The sequence below is a fragment of the Talpa occidentalis genome, unplaced genomic scaffold (genome assembly GCF_014898055.3).
Source record: "Talpa occidentalis isolate TD23 unplaced genomic scaffold, MPIMG_talOcc4v2.1 talOcc4.11, whole genome shotgun sequence".
Lineage (NCBI taxonomy): Eukaryota > Metazoa > Chordata > Mammalia > Eulipotyphla > Talpidae > Talpa > Talpa occidentalis.
Genome location: NW_023601104.1, coordinates 67,831,124 through 67,858,313, shown reverse-complemented (window position 1 = coordinate 67,858,313; position 27,190 = coordinate 67,831,124). Strand labels below are relative to the sequence as shown.

The 27,190-nt window shown below is 40.9% G+C and overlaps 1 long non-coding RNA gene across 1 annotated transcript in view; it reads right to left on the bottom strand.

Annotated features, from left to right (window-relative positions):
- Positions 1-13,403: 13,403 nt before the first annotated feature.
- The window catches only part of LOC119239141 (uncharacterized), an 85,659-nt gene continuing 71,872 nt past the window's right edge, over positions 13,404-27,190 (bottom strand). Inside the window, exons 10-15 of the long non-coding RNA XR_008550125.1 lie at positions 26,192-26,348; positions 25,820-25,989; positions 24,893-24,993; positions 20,438-20,589; positions 15,357-15,470; positions 13,404-13,718 (exon numbers count right to left, since the gene is read on the bottom strand). This is a non-coding gene — a long non-coding RNA (uncharacterized LOC119239141). The remainder of the gene's footprint in view (positions 13,719-15,356; positions 15,471-20,437; positions 20,590-24,892; positions 24,994-25,819; positions 25,990-26,191; positions 26,349-27,190) is intronic.

Below are 27,190 nucleotides of genomic sequence, written 5' to 3'. Positions count from 1 at the left end.
AGTTCAGTGCACCACTTCAGAGGGTGTCCAGAGCATGAAGGTACTATTTTAAGAGTATACTCAACAAAAGGTAGAGATCAGCATGGCCCCAAACTCTTAGGTGTGGGCTAAGTGAAGTTCACCTTTATCAGCAAACCTGCTCTGAATATCTGGAATCATGACATGGTCTGGCTGGAGGAAAGCTATCATTCCTGCAGGGTAACTGTCAGATGAGGCCACTTAAAGCCTTTATTGTATCCAGTTTGCTGCATTCTATTTACCATGGGTGCAAAATCTCTTGGTTTTGTAAAGTCAAAACTTTGAAAGGCTGCTTTAGACATGGGAATGGTCATGAGTGATTCACGGGATCTCCTGAGACAGAAATAAGCTGCCTCACAAGGTCCTAGTTTTCCTATTTACTCAGGCGCCTTAAGTCTGCTTACAATATTTCCATGGATTATTCCAAGTGTAAAATGAGGATTAGGCATTCTTTTGGGACACAGATGCAAGGATCAGTCTTAGTTTCTCTGAAGATGACAGAATTGTTTGGATGACTGTTTAGGACACTACCTTAATGTGAGAGATACACAGTCAAGTAAACAGCGGTCCAGCCTGAGCCTCAGCACATGACTCAGTCACTCATTTTTATACTGACCAATTTGTTTGCAGAACTCAACCCCCAAGCAACCTCCTCTACAGACCTTTAATATTCTCCTTGGGAATCTCAAACTCACATTCCAAAATAAAAGACTAATTTGAGAGGCCTGGACACCCACATAAAGAACTGAACAGACTAGGGGGGCAGTCACTGCTGTGGTTCTCAAATCTTTCCTTTTTTCCTAAGCTCAGACCTAATTTTATGTTAATCTCCAGTTCATTCCATAACTCCTCCTTCTCCCCGCACCCCAGGTATTTTCATTGGGTTGAAGGCATTTAGTTATTAGCTCTTCAATTTTATTAAAATGTTTCTTTTCTATGTTCACATTCCAAATAATAAAATGGTGCAATTAAACAGAACAACATGGCAAAGATCTCCTAGTGAGAAAAAGAAACCATCAGACATTACATATTAGGGAATTCCAGCCTGGGAAGATTAAAAAAACATGCCGTGTTTTTTTTTTTTTTTTCTTTTTAAGTTTATCACAATGCAACTAGAAGAGATGATGGGCTTTCTTCTTTTTATTTATGATAGGATAAGATTGCTGGTTGGTAAGTAAATCCCATTCTCTGGCTTTCCCATCTAGCTCATGTTCCCAGCTCAGAGCATCATAAATAACCAATGAAGAAAAACACTGTCTAAACATTAGAGAAGATTTCCATAAATGTTCACATTAAAAATGCATGATTGGTATGAAGACTTAATTTTAACCATGGCGTAGTTTCTGTCTTTTTCCACGGTCACATTCTCTTTGCATTGTCTGTCTCAGCTATTTAACTTTGGAGCACACTAGAGATGATGAAAAATGGGTAATTATGGAGCAGACTCATAGGGTTCCAGTGGCTCAGCTGCTGGCATTTCCTCCTCTGTAGCATCAGCCCTTGTGTTCTCAGCAATGAACTTCAGCAAATCAGCCTTGAACCTGAGAGGTGGTGGCGAGAATAGAACAGTGCATGTTCAGCGACCGTATCTAGGTTGACCGTATCTATTATCTCTTTTGTCTGTAACTATGGTAAAGATAGACAAAACACAACTAATTGCTCCTTCTACTCGACTATGTGAATTCTAGAGATATGCAAAGTTGTGTCAGAGACACACACTGATATTAATGAGTTTTTTGAGTCAGAGGCTAGTAACACAGAGACAATGTTCACACAGTGACTTTTCATTTCATTGAAACTGAGTAACAAAATAGAGAGAAAGCCTGGAATATTAATTTCTATAAATATTTTGTTGTTTAAACAAGCTGAGAAGCTTCTGGCTAATTGATGTTCTTTGTTGTAACATGTTAGTGAGTATCCTGAAGGGTAGTTGGTGAAATGGTTAAAGTTGGGAATATAAACAATGTAAGTCTTTTTTCCTTTTAAAATTCTTGGCTAGTAAACTTTTGTTAAGTGTGGGTAGACTGCTGCGGTTTCTGTGGGAAGTATCATGTTGGCCTTGGAGAATTGCAAGGCATCATCCCAGATTTTGGAGTTCAGAGCTATTTGGCTGTTTGGGAAACAAGGCTGAGAAATGTTCCCTTTCTTTCCACTGGGAAAGGGCTACTCCTGCTTCTTTCTTTTGCCTTCTAGCACCAAAAATGTAAGGTATAAAGATCTTTCAAGTGAAGCAAGTGAAAATGATTAAGAAGACATAGTTATGCAAGGATGCAGAGAGATGGTCAGACTGGAAACAGTTTAGTCTCAGAGGAGGAAAGAGACAGGAACATCTAGTTTGATTGGATTCAGAAAAATTGAGATTTCTTAAACCAGAAAGAAAAAGAAAAATACTGGATGGTCTCACTCATAGCCGGAATCTAGAAAACTTAAATAAGGGACCAGGAAAATGAATAACTATAAGAAAGTGAAAATCAAAATCTACAAAAAACTATGAACCAGAGACACTCTATCGGGGGTGGAGGGCGGGGAGGGGAGGGATTGGGGTCAAAATAAGGGGGTTGCAATTGTATGGGGAATATAAAACTTATTTAAAAAATAGTACATAGCAAAAAGTATGTTTTCCCTTCAATATCACACAATAAATTTTTTTAAGAAAAAAAAATTGAGATTTCTTTAAAAGAAAAATTCTGATGATTCTATGAAAGTAATTCTTTTCAAGTATATTTCAAATTTCTTAAGGGTTGAGGTCCTTTACTCCTCTGTCTTTTGCATAGAATTCCCAACTCCCAACGAACACTGTACTTTAAAAGTATTCTCTGTGTATATGTTGAGTATTATGATGATGGTGAACTTTTAGGCAGAGCTGGGTCACATTCTTTTCTCATACCTATGAATTAAGCATAGAATGAATCAAGAACTAGCATCACCTAGTTCATAACCTCACATTCAAAATCCTTTCTGATCTGAGATGTTTGTAAAAGCAACACTGCCACCTTCTGGGAAATGCATGTCAACTTTCTTGCATCTCACAGATGGCATTTCAGCCCATCCACAGTTTCCATCAATACAGATTTAATATGCTTTGAAGCTTTCCAAACTTTAAATCAAGTCTAATAGTATCTTATATAATATGGTCAAATACCAAAGAACGGAGGTAAGGCCTTTGATTTCTACTTTTGTACCTGAAATAATTGTATATTTATAATCTGACCTTAGGTTTACCATGACATCAGCTTTAATATCTATTACTTTCCTGGGGTATTCTTACAGACTTTTAACACGACGAGAATATTCTGGCATTAGAGTTAAAGATAATAGGAGTGTGTGGAAGGAGGGTATGGTGAAAAATTCGAAGACAAGCTTGTTAGTCATGAAATTAAGAGGATGAGCAAGCAGGTCAGTATGTCTGCCCTAAATGGTAAACAGATTTTTCCACACTGTATTTTCAGACTTCTAGTTTACTTTATTCGAGGTTAAATGTTTTCACTTATGGCTACTTGAGTATGTTCATGGAAATTCAAGTGAACTTATGTTTTTCCTTGAGCTGGGTATATAGTAGGTGTCAAATAAAAATTAGTTGCATTAATGAATGAATGTGAAGATACCTTTGCTAAAAATTAATCATAAAATGATTACTCTCTAAATACTCTGTTGTGACTGTTGAAGAGTAAAGAGTTGACTTTCCTAATCATTCTTCCTGATTCTTCCATCCAAATCTCCTGGTAACTGCTCATAAGGGAAGGAAAATGCTCGTGGATAAATCCTCTTCATTTTCCTTTCACTTGATCCATGCCAAGACATTGAAGACATTGAAATAAGCAAACAACATTAATATAGTCTCAAGAGAATGCTGTAACACTTGGGATTATCTGCCTAGAGCAACATGGACTTTTGTCTTTGACTAGGATGTGATCTAATTCTGGAGACATCTACGTTACCTTATAAAACACTGGCAGCAATGCAAATATGTCAATAGACATATAAATACATTCTATCCAGTGGATGTTAATTGCTTTCTCCTTGTGCTCGCTCCCCCCAAATCATACTAGTTATGTTTCCATTTGCAAATTCGTTTGGTATTCCTGATTTTAAAAATCTGTTTTTTTTTTTCTTCTCCTTCGAACTAGCTGGTAATGGAGACTCACTCTCTCAATACCCAAGCAATTTATAGTATCAATCAAATGGAATTCCTGCTGAGTTACTAGAGGCCCTCATTTTACCAGTTGACACGTTTGTTTTATAATTTGTATGAGAGTCAGGAATTTTTTCTAAAGTTCTTTTATCATTTAGTAGTTAAAAGAAGGAGTCTGGGCCTTTTCCCTTTGCCTTCTATGGGAGTTGCCCCACAGCTAATCCAAAGAAGAGCATCCCCCCCCCACCCCCGCAAACCCTTTGAAGAAGAGGGTGCAATAGAGGACTGAGTCTATATGAAGAAAAATTTAGGAGTCTGTCCACCTTCCCATAACATCCTCCCATTGGCTAGCTCTTTACCCCTCCTAGTGATCTTCCTTTGGGTAAATCACTCCTGAAACTCCTCTGCTGGAAGTTTCTTCAGAGTCTGCAGCACTCTTTGTTCTTAGGTTTGCAGCAATGATGAATTTCACTGGATATTTAACTTTGGTATTGGTGAGATCTGCTTTGAATTCTAGCACTCTCCTACACTAACTAGCTGTGGGATCTTGTAGGAATCACTAGTTTCTAGATTTCCCAATCTGTGTAAATTAAGGCTGTTGCAAAGAGTAACTGATATAATACATGTGTGCCTAACATATGTGCTCCTTAAATCTCACCTATTATTGCTATGTAAGGACAAAACCACAGGCTGGATGCTGGCAACCTTCATACTGGTTTCCTCCTTGACCGACCCTGATGAGTATGTGGTAAGACCATCAGAGTGATTTTTGAGGCCACATGTAACTCAGACAGCTCTACACCCAGGTGGACCTACAGAGGGTCTGAAGGGTCTAGGGGGCTGGCTGGACTGGATGACATAACTTCCTGGAGTGAGCAGAGCAAACCCTTGGTCTTTCAATTATTTGATTTCAGAGACATCCCAGGTTATAGGGCCTCCCTGGTGGTGCAAGAGGTTGAGTCTCAGCACTATGAAGCTATCTGCAGCATGAGTTTGATCCCTGCCTGGCCAGGGAGGTGACCCACAAGGCACAGCAGACCTCTCCTGTCTCACCTGCTACTCTCTTCAGCAGTGTATTTCAGTAGATCTGTCTGTTCTGTTCCCCATTCTGTCTTTGGTGAATCCTCTCACCAGCTCCCCCACCCCCTGCACCTCTGGCCTACACCCCAGATCTTGTATGCATAAATAAATAAAATATTTTTTTTTCCAAAAGAGAGAGACATCCCAGGGTAGGGTAAGAGGTCAAGATGTGGTTGGTGGTAATTGGTAGCCAAGGGCAGTGACCTTTGACCAAGAATGGAAATATTTCAATAGTTAGTAATTTGTATGTCTCTGCTGAGTAAAAGAAATTGGTGGGCATAGCCCCAGATATTCCTACCGTAATCTCTGTTGGGATGGTCCTAAGCAGCCGGTGACCAAGTCAAGTACTTCATTGCTTTTTTCTGATGGAGTCTACATGAGCAATGGAGCAATTAATATGGAGAGTTTCTCCAGTGGTGGACTGGTTGACCCTTCCATCCCTCTGAGTTTCAAGTGCCAGTCGATATTACTATTGGACCAGGACAGCGAATAAGTCTTCTTAAATATCACCATGACATTGTGACTCTTTAGAGATGTCTCAAAGGTAGCAGTGACACAGACCGTATCTATTCTCTCCCTTCCCCTCAGCCAATACTTTCTATATGAAAGGAATAGCTGACTCTGAAATTTGCATTTGATGCACAGAAAAGAAATTCTGACATCAGTGAGCCAATGTAGCTGAATATTAATTTTAAAAAGCTATAAATGAGAGTTTAGAAGATCATGTGTATTCCTATTTCAGTCACACTGCAGTATTCATTACGTTTAATTTCAAATATCCAGTAGAGGGCGTGAAGGAATTATTTAGCTCAGAAATTTGCAGACAGGATTAAAACAGCAAAAATGCTTGGTGATTTTGATTTTTACTTTGTATTAATTAGTCTTTTTCCTGGTCCGTTATTTAGGTTTTCTAAATTCCTGCTATGAGTGAGACCATCTGGTATTTTTCTTTTTCTTTCTGACTTATTTCACTGAGCATGATCCCTTCAAGCTCCATCTATGTTGCTGCAAACAAAGTAAAAATCAAAATCAACAAGCAACTATAAACCAGAGACACACTATGGGGGTGGGGGGGTGGGTGGGGAGAGGAAGGACTAGGGTCAAAATAAGGGGGGGGGGTCAATTGTATGGGGAATATAACCAAAATGAAAATGCATACATTGTGCAAAAATGAAAAATGATATAAGAATTATATAAAATAAAATATTTAAAAAAACAGCAAAAATAAAAGTGCAAATGGGTAGCAGTTTTCAGCTAGGAAAAAACAAAAATCCTTTAAACATCAACATGAAATATTTTGCTTCCTTTGCTTTTTTTATTTCTATCTATATCTTTCATTTAAAATATTTGTCTCATTTCTCACTAGATTAGAGCTACATATGAAATCTTTAGATAAAATATCAATGATTTGTATTCAGATCGAGTAGAGACAGACTTGAAAAATTATAAAACTTTTGCACAAACACTACGTTAAACACTTGAAAAATAATTTTAATCTTTATGGCAACCCTATGAAGGGTTGCCTGAGATTCAGAGAGGCTCACAGCATTTCTCTGCCTTGACTTTTCACTGTTTCTCATAAAAACATTGAGATGTATGAAATGAATTTTTCTTATGAATAGGCAAGTGTCTAGAATTTAATCTAGAACTTGATATAGCCAATATGATCGCTTCTGTTTTTACATATTTTGGATATTATTTTTTCCTAGTCAAACCACACAGGTGGTTAATTTTTGCTTTTTTTCATGTTTCCTTTTGATTAATTTCTTAATAGCTCTTCAAATTAATAAGCCATCTCACATTTGTAAAACTGTAATCTGTTTGAAAGAGGCAACTAAAAGAAATCTGATCAGCAATGTCAATGTGTGTGTGAGTGTGTGTGTGTGCCCCCACACCAACAAGCAATTCTCCAATTTCATATCCTATAATTCAATACAATTTGGACACTATATCTGGATTTAGCATTGTATCCCACAGGTGAAGTGTTCAGTTCGACACAACTGCCCTCTACTTCAGTGTCAATCACAAACCAAAGCTGTCATGGTGCTTCTGACCACCTGGCTACTGACTGGAGGTTCCAATGACCCCCCTCCTTGGGTTACAGGTTGAGGACTCAGTCCTACCAGACTTCCCTTCTCCTACTTCAGACACTAAAAGTCCAGATAGTCCCTGAGCTGACCGGATGGCTGTAAACCAGGGGTCCCCATGACTCCTTCCTTGGGTTTGATGAATTTGCTGGTGTGGTTCACAGAACTCAGAGAAAACTTGTACTTACTAGATAACTAGGTATTAAAAAAGAATATGTCAGTAATAGCTAGATGGAAGAGATGCAAGGGGAGGTAAGGGAGTGTGGAGCTTTCATGGTGCTGTAAGCTCGCCACCCTCCTCGAATCTCCTCAGAAGGTGTGCAACCAACTAGAAGCTCTCAGTAACCTGTCCTTTTGGGTTTTTATGGGTGACTTTATTACACAGGCAGGATTGATTAATCAGGGTTGTTGGTGATTGAGCTCCATCTCCATGCCTCCTGCCTTCCTCCAAGAAGCGGATGTGGTGGTGGTGGGGATGGAAGGTGAAGTGGGGATTCCAACCTTCTAATCCCAAGATCATCCCACAGGCAAACACTTCCCATCAGGTCCAAAAACTACCTCATTAACATAACGAAAGACAATTCTATAGCTCTGTCACTTAGGAAATTCCAAGGGATTTCGGAGCTCTGTGCCAGAAACCGGGGCAAAGACCAAGTAAATATTTCTTATTAAAGTGCCAATATCACAGCAACGTTGTCTTATTCTCTTCATAGCTTGCAGTTTCAGTGTTTCTCTGATGAGGTTCAAGGACTATCTATATTAAAACACTCTGAAGAGCTTGTTGAAAATAGAGATTATTATGTCACAGCAAAGCTTAGTTTAATCAGTTTCTTGGATTGAGCCTTAAGAATCTGCATTATCATATCCTTCTTAGTTATTTCTCACACATCTTAAAAACTAATGCACTGGCTTAGACAATGAGAATGATTGGTGTTCAGGCAGCACCTGGTGAGCTTTGTCAATGGCTGGCTGTTCCTTAGGCATCAGGCCACACCACCCCACTCAAGGGATCTGTGGGCTGCTAAGCCAACCATACAGGTTAGTGGAAGAGCATGGCTGTAGGAAGCAGAGATACCTTGATCTTGATGACTTATTTAGCTTCAGTTTCCAACATCTATAAAATAATATCTACCTGTAGTATTTTCAAAGATAAAGGGAGAAAATATGGGTCAAGCACAGATCAAGGACAGTGTCTGGTCCATATTAGAGCCTGAAATAAAAGTAGATGCTAACGCAACATGAAATTACATTTAATAAATATAATAGTAGTACTTGGTATTTGTGAGAACAAGGCTTCTATGAAGAGTGAAGCTTAAAGGAAAAAGCATGGTATGATTTGCATTAAATTTTATTTCTAAGAAAGAGCACAGTTAAGTAAACCTTCTGGAAATTGTTTTCCAAGTAAAGTGATATGTTTGTGTGGTATACTTTTATATAAAGGATGCCAAATTCTGAGAGACAATTCTCCATAGGTATCTTACATTTTTGCATGCCTTATGCGCTAGGCTTTGATTACTTTTTCTTCTGGACCATCCTTTCAATGATATTTGTATAGCAAAACAACATTGGGAAATAAAGTGCCTCCCTCTGGGGCAAAGGTAGGGATGATTATTGCTCATTCTAAAAGATTCAGTTTCCGGGCCTCCCCCGGTGGCGCAGCGGTTGAGCGCTGGGCTGCGAGGCTGCCCGCGGCCTCTGCAGCGCCGGTTCAAACCCCGGCCGCCGGCGAGGGTCCCACAAAAAAAAAAAAAAAAATAAAAAAAATAAAAGATTCAGTTTCCCTAAACTCAGGGTTCCTGCCCTGAAATACAACCAACTGGGTGAAGGCTTCCTCCTGGACCTTTCTGTGTCATTACCATACAAATTGGAAACAAAAAGAACTGGCACAGATACATAGGTTCCCATGCTGCTTGCTCTGTCATAATAATGATGCCTTTGGTCCACTGACCCAGTGATTCCAGGTTTTTGTCATCATCCATGAAAAATCACAGTGCCCTAACACTTGAGATCTCAAGTTGGGTATAATCTCACACCTTTCAGTTTTTGACACTAAATAAAAGTAACCAGCATAGGTTCAGTACAGTTCATTGTTTTTGCTTAGCTCAAGTACCTGTCTGGTGAAATCAACAGTGACAGAAGTAAGTCATTTGACCAAGATCGCAGAGCTAGCTCTAGGATGGAACCTGAACTCACTGCTTCTAGTCCTCTGCTCTTTCCTCCAGGCACCGACACTCAGCTAAATATCCAGGCAAAAATGTGCTATGTGAACTTGATTTTATCAGGACAATTCTATCATGGACATTCTGTCATGGAATGGGATTCTTTCTATTGGGCCATTGGGGATTGAATAAAGTCATCGTTAAGTCATTTTTTCTACCATATTTTCCATAGGAAGATCAATGGGCTGGGCTATATCAGTGGCTTTTCCGTAGAAATTTCAAGTTCATGGATTTTTCAGAGATGGACATTATGTTTGAAGGAAAGCAGAGTAGAACCAACATTGCTGACAAGCCTTGGGATGGATGGTTGTGCTGAGCTGATACATGAAAGGGGAATTCTGGGTCACTCTGGAATGTAAGATGATGGATGGAATTCTCAGATAGCTTAGTGAAGTTACACTGTGTTTGGGGTGGATGGTGTCCGGGGTACAAAACTGGCTGGTGAACCTAAGAAATAATTCCATTCAAAATACTTCCTTATAAGCCACTCAATGCTTTTTAGTAAATGGATGAAAAATGTAGAGGCTTGGAATTGAAAACAGCTGGAGACCATTAAGCAATCACCAACAGTTAACAGACAAAGGCAGCAAGCAATGGGGATAGATTCTCAAAAACCCAGAACATTGGATTTAAAGTTCTGTCAGGATACTTGGCTTTGCTTTAGACGTTGTTCCTACTTAGGTATCAGAGTTCCAGTCACTAAAATGCAAGCATATTCTTTAACTTGGAGTATTCCTGTGCCAGTAACATTCTCTGGAGAACACAGAGAGTCCTTTTTAAAGTTAAGTTTAGTATAATTAGTTCATCAGGCAGCTACAAGGTCAAGCCAGAACAAACAGAGAGAGTACAAATGGTGCAAAATGCCTCTACCCTTAAATAGTTTACAATCCAGTTCAGGAGACAGACACGTTAAAAAAACAAAACAAAACCACTACAGCAGAGTGAGATATGTGCAATAACATAAATTTTATGAAATCCAGACAAGGGTCACAGGAAACATTAATTCTCTCTTGCAGTAGAGAGTAATGAAAATGTTCACAGCAGAGATGACATCTATGCCACTCTGACACTATGACATATGACACTGTGACATATGATGACATGATGACCCTTTGGCTCTTCCTTTTAGCATGATCTAAAATGTCCTGGTTTCCCCTGTTAGTAGCATGTCCTTTTTATTAAAAATGAGTAAAAATGGACGATCTCTTTCTTCATCCCAATTACGGAGGAAATTGTTTAAAAACCAAGTGTAAAGGCAGGAATGGACACGGTGCAGGTTTTCTGATCCAGCAGACTGGGTGAAGGAGGAGTCAGAGCCCTCAGTGGCTTTTTGCAGGCTTTTATTGGGATTTGCCCCGTACACAGCAGGCAGGGATGATGGGGGGCCAGGAGGCTGGCAGGCCTCCCAGCCCCCAGCAGGTCTTCACTCTGTCTGGGCTCTTCGGCCTTCTCTCTGCTTCTCTCTGCTCTTCTCATGGCTCTGCTTCTCTCTCGGCTTCTGCTGGCGTCCCCGTGATGCCTCCTTAAAAGCCCAGTCGAATCCCATCTACCTATGCCCACACCCTACTCCAGGTGCCCGCCATCAGGCATGCATTCAGGACCGCAAGGATCCATCATCTATCCTGATGGCGGGAGGGCAGAAAAGCCCGATACCTTTTACCTACCCTACACCAAGCAAGTTACTTGCTGCTTTGAAATGTTTTCAAACAGGGTAGCTTTAAATCAAATCCTTTTTGCAGGTAATGGCAGAGTTCCTGAACTATTGTGCTAAGAGAGACCATTGAGATAATCTGCTTCTTGATTTTGTCATAGTTATGCCAAGGACCAATTTATTTACTGACTTCAGGTTTGAGTTGACCTTAACAGTTAACCACTGAAGACAGGACTGGGACACCGCAGCACAGCTCCCATCACAGACACCTCTGATCCTGAAGACAGATGTTAATTTGGGGTTTAAAGAAACAGAGTAGCTGCTAGCTTTACTTACCATTGTAGTCCTTGTAATTTCATTTACTAGAGTTTTTTAAAAAGATTTTTTTTTGTGTATGATAATGCTTAACTTAATATTTTCATAGTAATCTTTCTCTTTGTTTTTAGACATATCATCTGGGCAAAATGCTCAGGCCCTTGGCCTGCACTCCTTCAAAATTCTTTTACTTTTTCCAAAGGGCCTCAGAATAGCAGTAAGATTATTTTTTCTCAACTTCTTTCTTTTTTGTTATTTATTATATGTTTCACAATCACAAACTTACGCTGCAACCCAGCTAGGCTGGGAAGGGGATAAGGAAAATATGAAATCCAAAGAACTGTAGGCAGAGCATAAAAATTATAAGTTATTTCAGGCAGATGGGGATGAAAGGGTTCTCTTCGGAGCTATAGAAGGGATGATGGTGGTTAAGATAAAGCACAAGTCAAATCCATGAGATTTTCCACACTTGGCAATATGCGTGACCTTCTTGATGGTCTTGCCATTCCTGGACCCAAGAGCTGCATGGCTTCCACAATATTCATGCCCTCTTAATGTAGTATAAATGATAAGGAAAATGGAGCTCATCCTGCTCCTTCCTCCCAGTGACATACTTTGTCATTTATTGCCCCATATATATTATTACAGTAACACAATAATAAATTTCCCTGTTGGAATCTGATTGGGTGAACCTCCAGCTCTTGCTCTTGAAACAATGCAATGAAGACACTTGGACGAGAAGGTAAAGAGAGAAGACAGAGTTTGCTACTTTATCCTCTGCAGCTCTGTGGGTGAGTCACCTGTACACACTTTTATTGCAGCTTGTAGGTACAGAGCAGATTACTCGTTCATTTCTATGCCCCTCTCATGCTATGCAGATCTTATTCCTCTTTGCCTCTACAGCATTGATCATTATGTCCAGGGTATTAGCTGATGCTTACAATACTTATGAAATGGAACTGAGGATGAGAACTGAGACCTTAAAAAACATTTTAAAGTTAAGCTAAGGAGGAAAAAATAAGTCCACAGAGCAGACAGCAGTAGACGGGAAATCAGAAAGGCATGTCTGGAGGGTGGAAGGAGTGAGACTATCAAAAGGATGGTCAGAGGACCTGGTGCGCCAGGAAACAATGTGGGTTAAGGGCCTCCCTGGTGGCGCAGCGGTTGAGTGCTGGGTTGTGAAGCTGCCGGCAGCCTCTGCAGCGCCAGTTCAATCCCTGGCTGCTCCCCGGCCACCGGAGGAGGGTCCCACATGGCACGCAGACCTCTCCGGCCGCCCGCTGCTCCCTTCAGCAGTATACTTCGGTCCCTCTGCCTGCTCTGCTCCCCACTCTGGCTCTGGTGAATTCTCTCACCTTCCCGTGCTTCTGACTGTACCCAGTGCTTGCATGCATGAATAATAAATAAATAAATCTTTAAAAAAAAATGCCGCATAGAGGTACTTGTGGTTTTACTCCAGAGTTGGAAGGAAAGATCATATTGCCATCAACTGAGAAGGGAGAGTCAGCAGGGACAGATAATATTCAAAGTTATCACAGCATAGTGTGATCTTACTTCCTGCAATCAAATATCACAAACTTCCATTTACATACCATTACAAACCAAAGAATAGATCCTTGGTCATTGAAAGACAGGCTGAATACTTTCTATAAACAAACAAAATGTTAAAGCTTCAGGGTGCACTGCTTGATATGTTTGCCCAGATGTTTTTTAAAAAGGAAGAATAATTTGTCTCTCACTTTACAGAGTGAAGTCTCTCACTGCAACATTTCCTGAGTGTATGAAAACATCAGCCTGTTTAAGGTGCAAAGTCTTACACCTAAGTTTCATGTAGAGAAGCGTGTAACTCACCCTCCATACATCAATTAGCAAAACATGTAAATCAAAATGCATATTTTCAGTTTTCACGTGAAATGCTCTTTTTGCTTCCTAAGGTTGCTGTGACAGATGACCACAATTTTAGTGACTAAGAGACACAAGGGTTTATTCTTTCACAGTTTTGGAGGCCAGAAGTCTGAAATCAGGTGTCAGCAGGGTTGATTTCTTCCAGAAGCCCTGAGAGAAAATCTGTGCCATACCTCTCTCCCAGCTTGTAGTGGTTGCCAGGAGTCCTTGACTTGTAGACACATCACTTCCATCTCTGCCTCCATCTTCACATTCACATGCTGTTCTCCTCCCCTCTGAGTGTGCAGGAAATTCTTCATAGAATACAAAACCTGAAGGTGATGGAAAGGATACAGATATAGGTAAGAGAGGATGGAGAAGGGCAGTGTACCACTGTGTCCAAAATGTACATCCTATCCCAAATCAACCCTGTGTAATAGGCGTTATCATTATTCCCATGATTAAAAGCTGGGAAATTTCCAGAGCTGGGTTTGGAATTCTGTCAGAGACTAACTCAGACTTTTTTAAGACTCAGGTTGGATAAAATCCATGTGCATGAAACTTCAAACTGTCCTGCCAGCGTGCCATCTGAATCTTTTGGTGCAGAAAATATCTGAAAGTAGTCTTTGCCCACTTCCTCTCTTGGGTTTTAAATCTAATAATCTTTTCACTCTGCTGACAATTCTGAAAGCAACTGCACGAGGCTCACTTTTGATTGAAAATGGCGGAGGCTTAAAACTGAGGCCAACCACAGACAGCAAAGTGCTTTAGAGCTGAGCTTTCCTGCTGGAAGGCTTCACTCCTTTCAGATTTCCCATGGATGGTGCTTCTAAATGTCCTCACCTAGGACTGAATTTATCTCCCAGCTGCTGCCAAATGTGTGGGTTCACCTTGTACTGCCTGTGCTTTGCTGCCAAGTAGGTGAGGAGCAAACCCCTTTGCCTACTTGGAAGAATTTCTCCAATTTCCCCCAAAACAACACCAAGCTTTAAATTATCAGGTTCTGTTGGCTCAGTGAATGTCAGCTGCTATGACATAAAATGCATTATTTCTGAACATTCTTTTTTGCAAAATATTGTAGCTTGTAGCATCATTCAAGCATTTCATTTTAGATGAAGTTACTAAACAATTCAGACACTTCTGAAGTCTTCTAGGGAAATACCCCTGGTTTCTTTTACTTTAGAGTTGGGTGACAGTCGGTTGTGGTGATGAAACACAAGAATATGAACATGGTTAGCCTTTTCCTATCTGGCTTCATTTATTACTGGGGTGAGGGTGGGAGAGAATAATTGAAAAGGACACTCCGTTCACTTCTTTATTTATACTTGACAGAAAGCAGAGAAACATCTATTAATAGAGCCTAAGATTGTCTCTTCGGAACAACTAACATCTTTATCATGTTAATCTTGGTATCAAGTGCCCCAAAACCACATGACAGGGTCTTCACTGTTTCTTCCACTCTCTTGTTACAATTTTCCTCATTGTTTTTTTTTAAAGATTTATCCTATTTATTTATGCATGCAAGAGCTGGGGTGCAGGCCAGAGGAGTGGGTGGGGGCGGTGAGAGGATTTACCAGAGACAAGAGTGGGGAGCAGAACAGGTGAATCTACTGAAAGACACTGCTGAGGGGAGCAGTAGGCGAGACAGGAGATGTCTGCTGTGCCATGTGGGTCAGCTCCCTGGCCAGGGATCGAACTTGCGCCACAGTGGCTGCCAACTGCCTCATAGTGCTGAGACTTAACCCTTGCGCCACCAGGGAGGTCCAATTACCTTCATCTTAGTATTTCTTTATTTTTACTTCTTTGGAACTAGAAAGGGACAAAAATCCAGAGCCTGTGCCTATTTTGCTATCTTAAACCTGAAGTTTCTCTTTTAAAAAATTTTAATAAGTTGTTTATACTTTCACTTTCAGGTCAATCAATGTAGTCAGTGTTTCAAGTCTTCTTTATATAAGCGAGATATTACTTACCTCACCATCCTTGACTTTCTGGCCTCCTTTCTCCTGTATATCTGCTGTAAGTGATACCTTTACATCGATAACATGGACACACCTTAGCGATATTGCAGGTTGAGTTCCAGACCACTCCAATAAAGCAAATTGCATAACTAAGTGACTCACATGACACTCTTGGCGTCCCATCATATATAAAAGTTACATTTATACTATATTGTAATCTATTAAGAGTGCAATAATAGCATTATTCTTAAAACAATAATGCATGTGCTATAATTAAATATGACAGAGACATAAAGTGCTCCTTGTTTTTGGGAAAATGCTGCCAGTAGGCTTGCTCAATGCAGAGTTGCCACAAACCTTCACTTTGTAAAAAACACAGTATCTGTGAGTTGCAATAAAGAGAAGGGCAATAAAGCAAGGTAAGTCTGTACAGGTTTCAAAAATCTATATTACCTTACAAGTCTGCACAGATGTTCATATCATTTGGAATGGAAAACTAAAGAGGCAAATGATCAGTGAAATGAAGTGATTGTCTTTTAGTAACCCTGGGGTATTCTGCTTGCTACAGCTTGTTGTTTCTTTCTCCCATTGCCTGGCTACTTTTTGTTCGTCCTTCATGTCTGAGCTGAACAGTACTTCTTCAAGGTGGCCTTTGAACAGGTTCTCAAAGTAACCTGTTCTCCCATAAACCACCCACCACACATTGTAGTTACATGTTTGCTGGTCTGCAGTTGAACTCTGTCCCTCCTACTAAGCTGGCAACTCCACAAAAACAGTAATCCTGCTTATTTTGTTCACCTTACCAAACCTAGTGCCTACCTCAGTGTCTGGAATCCAAAAAAGATACACTGAATGAACTAATTCACTATCATTGGGACCTAGCTTAACAAAGGGCTGCTGTTGAGAATATGACTGACACATCAGCATTTATTCTACCCCCTTGGCCATGGCATCACAGCAATACAGTCTGAGGAATCAGTCTCTGCTCCTGGATGCATACTAATTGGTCTAAGCCACACAAGGAATCTCATGCCCTTTGACACATATGGCATGCCTTTGGTGACAATTATTTGCTAGGCAGTACAGAATTCATGACTTAAATTGGCCTAATTAAGTTGAGGGAAGAAACGCTATTCCTTAGCTGGGGAAGGACACTTTTCTCTCTTCAACCACATGTGAAAGAGGAAGCATGTTGCCATCTCCTCCTAGCAGCCACCTTACACCTATGATAGGAGTCTAGCTGAGCAGGAAACAGAGGTTGGATGGACAGCAGAGAGAATGAAGAACCTGGGTCTTTGGTGATATTCATGAGGTACTGCATCAGAAAGTCCTGGTGACTGAGCATTTCAGAGAATGTTCCAGATAGAAAAAAAAAATAGTGAGGAAGGGCTACATATTTGAGGAACAAGAAACTGGATTATTAACCTAGGGAAGAGTTTCCTGAGATGAAGCTAGAATGGTAAGGAAAGACCAAATCACACAGGGGCTTGTGGTCATGCTAAGTGGCAGTTTATAATTCACTTTACTCTGAATGGAGCAACCCGGGGCTCCACTCCTAATGGTTCAATTTCCAGCTGGGGAACCTTGGGAAAAATACCCAAAACCCCAGTTTCCTTTCTTGTAAGTGAATGGCTATACAGTAGTTTCTTTCTGGTGTTTTGGGAAGAGTAAATGAAACGCTTACCCAGAACATAGCATTGTAAGAGTTTTATAAATGAACCAAAAAAAAAAAAAAAGAAATAAAAAGAGATTATGGTTGCTTCTGTTCTTATTGTTTGAGGGCAGAATTAATGTGAAATGATGATATTAACTATAATGAGTTTGGACTTTCTAAGAGTTTAAGCAGAGAATAGCATGGTCAAATTTCCATTTTACAAATTTCCTAAGGGAAATTTGCAAAGTTGATAACACATTAGAGAGGAGCTAGTGTAGAGGTAGGAGGATCAGATTGGAGAGGTTATTGCAAATTTCAGGCAAAGATATTGGCGGTTTGGGCTAAAGTAAAGGCAGTAAGAATGGAGAAAAATAACACATGGTTTAGAATTACTTCAGAGGTAGAAAGAGCAGACTATGATGATTGAATATGAGGGATAAGGAAGAGGGAAAGATATATATGACTCCAAAGTTTCAGGTTTGGTTTATTTATTAAACCAGGGAACCCTGCAGGAGAAACAGGTTTATGTAAGTTTTGGGGGGGAGAGGGCAGGAATAGATAATTTTAGTTCTGAATATGATAACTTTTAGTTACCTGTGAGTCATCCAGGGGGAGACACTTAGTCAGTAATTGGACATACTATATGTTTAGTGATTAGAGGAATGTTCTGGTCTAGACATATCATATTGATTGTCAACATATAAATGGCTACTGGAGCCATGAGAGTAGATGAAACTTAATAAGGAGAGAAAAATGACTGGTGCCTAGAGGAAATCCAAGATAAAAGACCAGTTAATGAATCACAAACAATGAGTTTGATTGCAAATCATTGGGCCAAGCTAGACTGGTTTGAACAATAAAGATTATGTATTGGGGAATTCCAGTGGCAACATGGGCTTCAGGGATGATTAGATTCAGCAGATTAATGATGCCATCACTTTCTCAATTTCTTTCCATTGTGTGTACTGCCTTCAGTGGGGTTGGCTTCCTTTTAAGGCTGGCAGCAGGATGACTGTATACAGTTCCAAGGGCCCATGCCTCCAGTCCATGCCAAGTAGAGTAGGTCTATTATTTTCTCAGAGAAGGAGAAGGTTTTTACTCCAAAGTACCAGGTAAAAGCTCCTTCACTGGCTAGAATTGAGTCACATTCCCACCTCTGAATGGAATGGAATTATGGTGCTTCATTTGACCAACACCCCACGCAAATGTTGAGATGGAAGTCAAGTTCTCCGTTGTTAATTGGCTATAAGCCTGAGGACTGCAGCTCAAGGACCCGGACAATGCTGGTTTGTTTATCAAAATAAAGTAGCCTGGAGATAGAGGAGGTAATCACGGCACCCACCAAAACCAAGCAGTGAGACTGAGAAAGAGCTGGGGGATTAGGAAGAAAATGAAGAGAGTTGCAATGTCATCTTCATGTGGCAGGATGGAAGGGATGGCCCACTGGGATGGATACTGTGGAAAAAGCAAGTAAGATAAGAAGAAAAAGGAATTATTAGTTGGGAAGGGGCAATTACAGGAGCATATGGGGAAGCAAGTAGCTTGGAATTAAGGAGAGAAGGGAGGTGAAGAAATAGAGGCAGAGAGTGTAGACCTATTTACTGCGAAGATAGGAGGGAGGGTAATAGAGGTATAACATGGAATGGAGGGAGCATTTCTGTCTACATTTCTATTTATTTTGAATAAGATACTGTAACTGGGCCACCCCAGTGGTGCAGCAGGTTGAGTGCAGTGCTGTGAAGCTGTCTGCAGCCTCTGCAGTGTGGGTTCAATTCCTGGCAGGCCAGGGAGATTCCCACACGGCGCAGCAGACCTCTCCTGCCTCAAAAAAAAAAAAAAAAAAAAAAAAAAGATACTGTAACATATATAGATGCTTATTGAACAAATCTATTATAGAGGGAGAGGCTTTATATGGATGGGGCGCCACACTTTAAAATACTAGAGTATGTCATGTTGTTGCACCAATGAGAGAGATGGGCTCCTGAGCATGAGTGGAGGGACTGACTGAGGTATGCCTCCTGCCTTGTGATGAAAGGAAAAGGGAATGAGTTTAGTTATGCAGAGTTGAGGTGCTCTTCCGAGTGATTTATATTTTGTCTCAACACCGAAGTATCTGTTGTTGAGAGGAAAGGGATCCAGAGTTTGAAGGCATATGGACAAATTTTTACATTGCCATCACAGATGGGAGAATTAGATGGCCAGAGGAACACAGCAGGATCACTAGGCTCTGCTGCCAGCACAGGGAAAGCTGCAGACCTGGGTTTATAGAGGTACAGATCTCCCAGCTGTGTGAGTTTCAGCAATATTCATCTGCTTGTTCAGGAAAGGGAATGGTGAATAGTTAGATTCATTCCAGGTTGTGCTGTCAGGGTCAAGGAAAAGATGGAAGGTCCGTAGGTTTACTGGAATGAATAAGAAGAGTGATGGAAATCAAGAGCTCTAGAATCTAGTTAATATTGAGAAAGCGGAAAAAATTGTAGGACATGAAGAGAAAATGTCAGTCGTTGGAGGTCTCAGATCTGACAGTTGCAATGGCGATGATTTAAATGGAAGGAAGGGTGACCAGGAGACTAGGAAGTAAATGAATTTAAGTTAGTGACTGAGGAGGAGAAGGTTTTGACTAATGACAATATTCTGTGCAAGACCCTGACAGCCATTGGCTCATGTGAGGCAAAGGCTCATTGGAGATGAAGAAAATCAGAATTGAGAGACCTGGTTGCTAAAGGGGTATCTTTCTTTGTGTGTTGAAGTCCTCCAAGGTGTTGGCAGGAGCCAGATACAAAGATTTCAAGTGCCTCTGACAGAGGCTGGCCCTATTCAAAGCCAGCAGTAATGGAAAGATCACTGAGCCTGAAATCCAGAGAACTGAGTTCTTTCATCTCTCTTTGGTCATTAAGTATCTGAGTAACTTTGGACAAGTAGCTTCATGCTTCCAGCACTTTGTTTGCTCACAGAACCTGAGGGAATTATCTAGCATGGTCTCTAAGATTTCTTCCAGGTGTAAAAATGCTACTATTCCATGATTCATTACACTAATCTGTCGGACTTGAGAGAATCATACTCTTCTCTCACGTTCTGAAAAGACTGAGAGAGAGCTGTAGGAATAAGAATGCACATAATGCAGTACCAGAGGATGTAGCTTGGACTAGGTAGGGCCCAAGAGAGCCTTCCTTTTTTTTAAGCTGAGGTATAATTGTTTTAACATTGTATTAGTTTCCACTTTAGGATATGATTTGATCATTGTCTGTATTGCAAAATAATCACCACACTATGTCTCCAGATATATTTACAGAATTTTTACACCAGATATATTTACAGAATTTTCTTTTTCTCAAAAAAGATTCTGTGCCTTGAATTGCATTTATCAACCTGATGGCAAAGTCACTGGACAAGCACAGACCTTTACTTTAGGGGGCATGGGCTTCCCCCGCAGGCTTACAGAGTGGAGGAAAGCTGGGTACAGGCAGGGGTCCATATCCCTAGAGAGAGGAGGCCAGCGAGACAGAGAGGCCACACGCATGGATGGTGGTTGCTGAGACATTGTTGACCCTGCTTGATGTGGGGTTCACTGGTTTTAGTCTCTCTTCTTCCCTAGGGAGAATAAATATCAGAAAGGAAGTTGAAAGATTTCTTTACAGCACCACCGATTCAGTAGAAGTGTCTTTGTTTTAATCATCTGAGACAAGAACTTGGGGAAAGGAAGAAAATATTTTTTCTTTTCTTCTCACCAATAACCAAAAATAAAGTCTTCAGTTATATCTATGAGCTTGTACATATGTATGAGAGAGATGCCGAGTTAACATGGAAAAAAGTTTCCTGAAGGATGGTAGGGTTCCAAGAACATTTTTTCAGAGTTTTCCAAATGTTCCATTTGTAACTTGGATTCAAGTCAAAATTATGAGGTTTCTAAGCAACATAACCAGAGACAGTAAACAGCGCTTGAGTCATTTTAAAGTCAGTTAAAATAAACAGATTTCTTGTAGCCCCAGTTCTACCTAGGTCAGCTGAGCTGTGGATCTCCTTTAGTATGGCTCTCATTTCTGGAACCCACTTTGCAACAATCATGATAAAAACTGGGGTGTGAGCCAGAGAGAAAAATGCAGTGAGCTCAGTCATTAGCCACCACCTTTGTTACACTGTATTCTGTTAAGCCTATATCTTTGCTGCTCCTGGTTGTAAGACTTTATAGGGGGAAAGCACTAGCCAAATGGATCCTAAATCCTGGAACAGAGGCAGCTACCTCTGAATATTGGGATATGCAGCACAGGCCCTGCCTTGTCAGGCAAGCATGGTGAAAACTGAGGAATACCAGGAGAATTCTATTTTCCCTTCAAACTTTTTCTGGTAGGATTTCTAGAAGTTCACCATTGGATGCTTCTATGGGAGGAGTTAAGAGAAATGATACACTGTTTGAGGAATGCAGTTCAAAGTTGAACTTGTCACTTGGGAGAAGTGCATGGCACTTGAGTTAATAGCCTCTAGAACCTTACTGTGCCTTAGCTCTAGCAAATCCCATTCCATAGACATTCCAGCTGAAAGCAGGCTCCACTAAGAAAAGGGGCGGGACAAGCGCATTCAGGGCCTGGGAGTGATGGAGCAGGGCCCCGGAAAGGGAAGCCCGCTTTAAAAGAAACCCTAAGGGCCTCCCTGGTGGCACAAGGGGTTGAGCACAGCACTGTGAGTCTGTCTGAGGCCTTTGCAGCACAGGTTTGATCCTGGCCAGCCAGGGAGCTACCCACATGGTGCAGTAGACCTCTCCTGTCTTGCCCGCTGCTCCCCTCAGCAGTGTATTTCAGTAAATCTGTCTGTTCTGTGCCCCACTCTGTCTCTGGTGAATCCTCTCATCCCCCATACCTCTGGCCTGTACCCCTTCTTATATGCATAAATAGATAAAATCTTTAAAAAAAAAAAAAAAGAAACCCTGAGGGAAGAAGCTCCAGAGGGAAACCAGGAGATAGGGGATCACCATGGATGACAGAAAAAATGCTGCCTGAGGAAACAGGAGGACACCAGTGAGCACCTCCACTTTCCTCCACTTCCACAGAGTTAGCTGTACTCTCTCCCTCCAGACAGTCAGAGGTGGACAGCTGACGATTTTGGCTTCCAGCAGCGGCTTCACCCCTGCTCCAGGCCTGACCTCATTACTGTTCAGATTTTCAGAGTGGACACGCAACCACCCACATACAAGCGCACACACTCAGACATGCACAACCATATAGACACACATGTGCACACACACAGCACAGGGACAGACACACAGACCCCACATAGAGAGACACACACATATCTATATACACACAGACATGTACACAACACACACACAGGACTACATCCCTGAGAACAAGCACAATAGAAATAACAAAAAGCTGAATTTGTCTTACTAGAATACCAAGTGGCAAGGATGTAACAGAAGATGACTCATTCATTTCAGGACCAAATTGTGAATAATTCTTCTTTACTAAACTCCATGCATGGCCCCCTCCCGGTTCTCCCTTCTGACCACAATTTGGGAAAACTACACTCTGGTCTCATATGTCTTGTTTTACCAAGTAGAACCTGGAAAATCCAGCTACCTGGAGATCAAGTAATTAGAGCTCTCATTTCAATGGTTCATTTTTCTGTTGTTTCTGACAAACTACAAAAGAACCACTGATAGGTGAATCTGAGCACTAAAAAAAACATTTCCAGGGTAAGTGAAAAACTGCTTGGCTGTGCAATATAATTTCTGCGTGCTGGTTGGGAGGCATGAATGACTTTCCTTATGACCGCTCCTCTTCAGAGAACATTCTAGGCTGTGCTGGGAGAGAACAGGAGCAGCAGGGCCAGATAAACCCCTTTGTGTATTTAAACACAACCCAGTGTAACTTCCAGAACTTCTTGTTCTATTTTATCCTTATTTCTTTTCTGTGGAGAATCTTACTGTCAGGAGTAGTTTATTGTTATTTTAAGAAGGAATTTATATTCTATTTATAACATATATATATACTAATTAAATTAACATGATAACTTCATGTGATATACAATTAATATATTACTATGTTGATGAAAATAAGCAATTTATATGATAAATTCAAATTTTATATTTCTATTTTTAAGGAAGAATTCTATTTTATGCTTACTGAGGCAGAAAATTGGGCTCATGGACTCTAATGCATCTCATAAATAATTCTCTAGGTTTTAATATAAAGCTTTATTATATACATACAGTCATGCATTGCTTATCAATGAGGATATGTTCTGAGAAGTGCAGTGTGAGGAGGTTTTGTCATTGTGTGAGTGACACAGAATGTCATTACATAAACCAGGATATAGCGCTGACATCACACAAACCAGACTGTGTGGTGCAGCCTTTTGGGGCCACCTTCATGCAGCACAAGGTTGACCTAAAGGTCAACATGACATGTGACCATATAAACATTCTCCAGCATTCTACAGAGCAGATCCCAGGAAGCCTGAGGTAACCATGCTATTCTGTTCTCCAAGCACTTCAGCTAATTGTGGTTTTATTGTACAAGTAAAACACAATATTTCTTTTCTTCAAGTTAGCACTGTTGGCAGCACACACATGAATTATTTGTTTCTAGGACATCTCAGGGATGTCTCAGGAGACTAACCACCAGGCTGGAGAGAAAAAATGGGTGGTGCTGAATTTTGATGTGTCACTTAATTTTCTGAATTATTTAATTTCATCTTTCAAATAGACAAATCATCACTCTCTTTGGATGACTCATGCAAGAAATCAGATCTCTTTGCTTCAGTTCAGCTTGTATTTTCTTCAATTTTTTAAAAAAGATTTATTTATTTATGCATACAAGAGTTGGGGTGCAGGCCAGAGGTGTGGGAGATGAGAGTATTCACCAGAGACAGAGTGGGGAGCAGAAGAGGCAGACTGACTGAAATACACTGCTGAGGGGAGCAGTAGGCGAGACAGGAGAGGTCTGCTGTGACATGTGGGTGGCTCCCTGACCGGGGATTGAACTTGTGCTGCAAAGGCTGTGGATAGTTTCATAGTACTGAAACTTAACCCCTTTCACCACCAGGGAGGCACTGTGTTTTCTTCAATTTAATTATCTCAGTCACACATAGTCCTGCCCCAGACCAGCTTCTGTGGTGGCATTTAATTAACAAGGTCAAGGACAAGAAAGGTGGCGGTAGTGCTGCAGCAGGTTCTGCTGGGTTCCAAAATCCCGGAGGACACAGCATTTTGGGTGCTTTCCAACTCTTTTGTTTGGAAAATTTTACATTTATTTAGTTATACCTAAAATGTGTTAGGAAAGCAGAAAGAGGTTCCTAGGGCCTAGAAACTTAATTTATGAAAATATTTATTTATGTTTTCTCCCTGGATTTTCCTTTCTTGCCAATTTGCTGTGAATACCTGGACCTGCTGAAAGGCTACCTTGGGGATTTGTGTAATGGGGAAGAATAAGCACCAGAAGCTTTTCTTATCTTCCACAAAATTTCAGGCCCAAGAGACACCATACTGTGTGCTCAGGGGGGTGATGAAAGAGCGAAGGTTCTTGAGTCTCCCTGGTGGCACAGGTGGTTGAGCAATGCACTATGAAGCTGTCTGCAGCCTCTGCAGCGTCGGTTTGATCTCCGCCGGCCAGCGAGAATCCCACATGGCGAAGCAGACCTCTCCTGTCTCACCCGCTGCTCCCCTCAGCAGTGTATTTCATCAGTCTGCCTGTTCTGCTCCCCGCTCTGTCTCTGGTGAATCCTCTCACCCTCCTGTGCATCTGGCCTGTACCCTGGTTCTTGTATAAATAAATAAATCTTTTAAAAAAATAAAAAAAAAAAGAAAAGAAAAGGTTCTTGAGAGTACAAGTGGGGAAAGAATTCTCAGAATTGGGAAGGGATGAAGGGATGGGGATCCTGCACATTTCTCTCTGCCTACCTGTGAGTTGGGCTTGCAGGGCGCTGGTAACTGGTTCCAAGAAGTGTCCCAGGGAGGCATACAGGGGCCACGGTTGAAACACCCTCTTCTTTCCTGAAAGGCTGTGGAGAAAATAAACAAAGAGGGGATCTCCTTGTGGGGCCCATTCTACTCCTGGCCCTCTTATCCACACCCCACTCCCGTTCTGTGGAGTCTTCCAATTACTAAACTCCTTCTCTGCCTTCATGGCCTGATCAAATCCTTCCTTTTCTGATACACCTGTTCCATTCACCCTGGCCCCCCTGCTCTGCTCCTCCTCAGAATTACCCCCACACTTAAAGATTGCCCCACACCAGGAAGCATTTGATGGTCTACTATCCCAAAGTCTTCTCTTATTCATCCATTCCACAGATATTGAACTCCTGCTGTACGTACTAGGCTCTGCTGCAGGCATGGCAGAGGCTACGGTGTACCCAGGAACAAGAACCCTGCCCTCATGGAGGCCACATTACAGAGGAGGTAGGAGAGAGAATAATAATTCCCCCTCCAAAATTGTGCCATGCTCCTTGTCTCAATCTAATTACACGTCATAGAGAGGGAAGAGTCACAGAACTTGTGGGCAGGCACTACTCCTTGAGAAGTGGAACATCAGACTCCCCAGAATACACCAGAACGATCTCCCCAGAATAATCTGCACACTGAGTAATTAAAGAAGGATGGTCCACTGACCACTGACATCAGGTAGAAGCCTATAAATCTCCAATCTCAGGCACAGTGAGACCTCAGATATTTTCCATCCTAAAATTTACATTTCATTATTATCATTTTTGTTGAAGACACATGCATGTGAAGATTGACTTCTGGTATGTTTCCTTTAACCTTACAATTGAACATAGAATCCTCCTACAGCTTAGTGGAAAAGGCATTGGCCATTTTGAAGGCACTCACAGAGCAGATGACCTTCCGTGTTCCTCCATGCCCCTTCCTACTCCAGCTTAAATGTGCCCAGTTGGTTGAAGAAACTTTGTTTTTCCTCTGGAGTCAGGAGTTGGCAGCTCCATTGTGGCTAAATATCTTCCCAGGCCTAAGGGAGATGTTGGTTTGAAAATCTGGCTTCCCTGCCAGTAGAAAGATTAAAAAAAGGAAGTAAGGCAAATTAAGTGGGTGGTCTTTTTCCAAATTACTGACATTGTCAAAAAATTTTCCTCCACAATATTAAATTCCAAATATCTCCTTGGAGAGAGGGGTCTTGGATCACATGGAATAGTAAAGATAGAACAATAGTTTAATGGTTTCTTTTTAAAAAGGCAATTATCTTACATTTGGTACCAGAATCATTTAGTGCAGTCCATTACTTATGAGCCATTCTTCCTGTTGATGATTATCATTTTGGGAGGCAGAGATCTCAACCATGGAATTAGGTATTGTCTTATTTATTTATCTTACAATGGTGTGTCAACAGCAAAGGAACAAAAGTCTGGAAGAAGCAGGGTAGTGGGAAAGAGATATTTGAAATCATTAACATGGTAAAGAAATAATTATGGATCTCAAATAGACCCTAGAGGGATGCCAGATGTGACTAGCAATTGAGAGAAAACCTGGCTGGGTATGTATGTGAAATAGAATCTACCCTTGCCAATGCCACCCATGGCAACTGACACTTCAAAAAGGAAAATTAGGGCTTTTAAAATTTCCTTGCAATTTGGCACGTAGTATTTTGTTTTAAAAAAGGGAGAGGGAGCTAATGTATGAGAAGACTTTCTTCTTTTGTGCCTGCGTTTTATATTACAGAAAGTTTCCTACCAGGGAAATAAAGCTAGGGTTAACTTCCCATTCAAAAAAAAAAAAACCAAAAAACCAAAAAAACTGTTATCTAAGATTATGTTAAAAAATGAAATTTTATCTTCTCCCGGAAAATTGACTAAGGCAAACTATCCTTTAGCCACAGTCACATGCAGGGTAGAAGGACCCTAGAAGAATGTCAAGGACAATTATCTTATATCTATTCAACTTTATTTAATAAGTGATGCTTTATGGTCACAGTTTGGGACCTTTGAGCTTCCTTTGGCTCAATGTAAATTAAGCCACATTAGAGAACTCATGGAACTTGCACTTTTTTTGAGTATTTTCCTATCACATATTTTAAATTTTTCCCTGGAAAGTGATTATGTAACATAAAGGGCTACACTTTTCAGAGTTTTGTTGCTTAAGTATTTATAGCATTGAAAATTTTGCCCCTTGATGGAGTCAAAGGTAGAGGAAGGATGTCTGCATTCCCCTGTCAGTAGGATAGGGCTGCTGAATTGGGTTAAGCAGAGG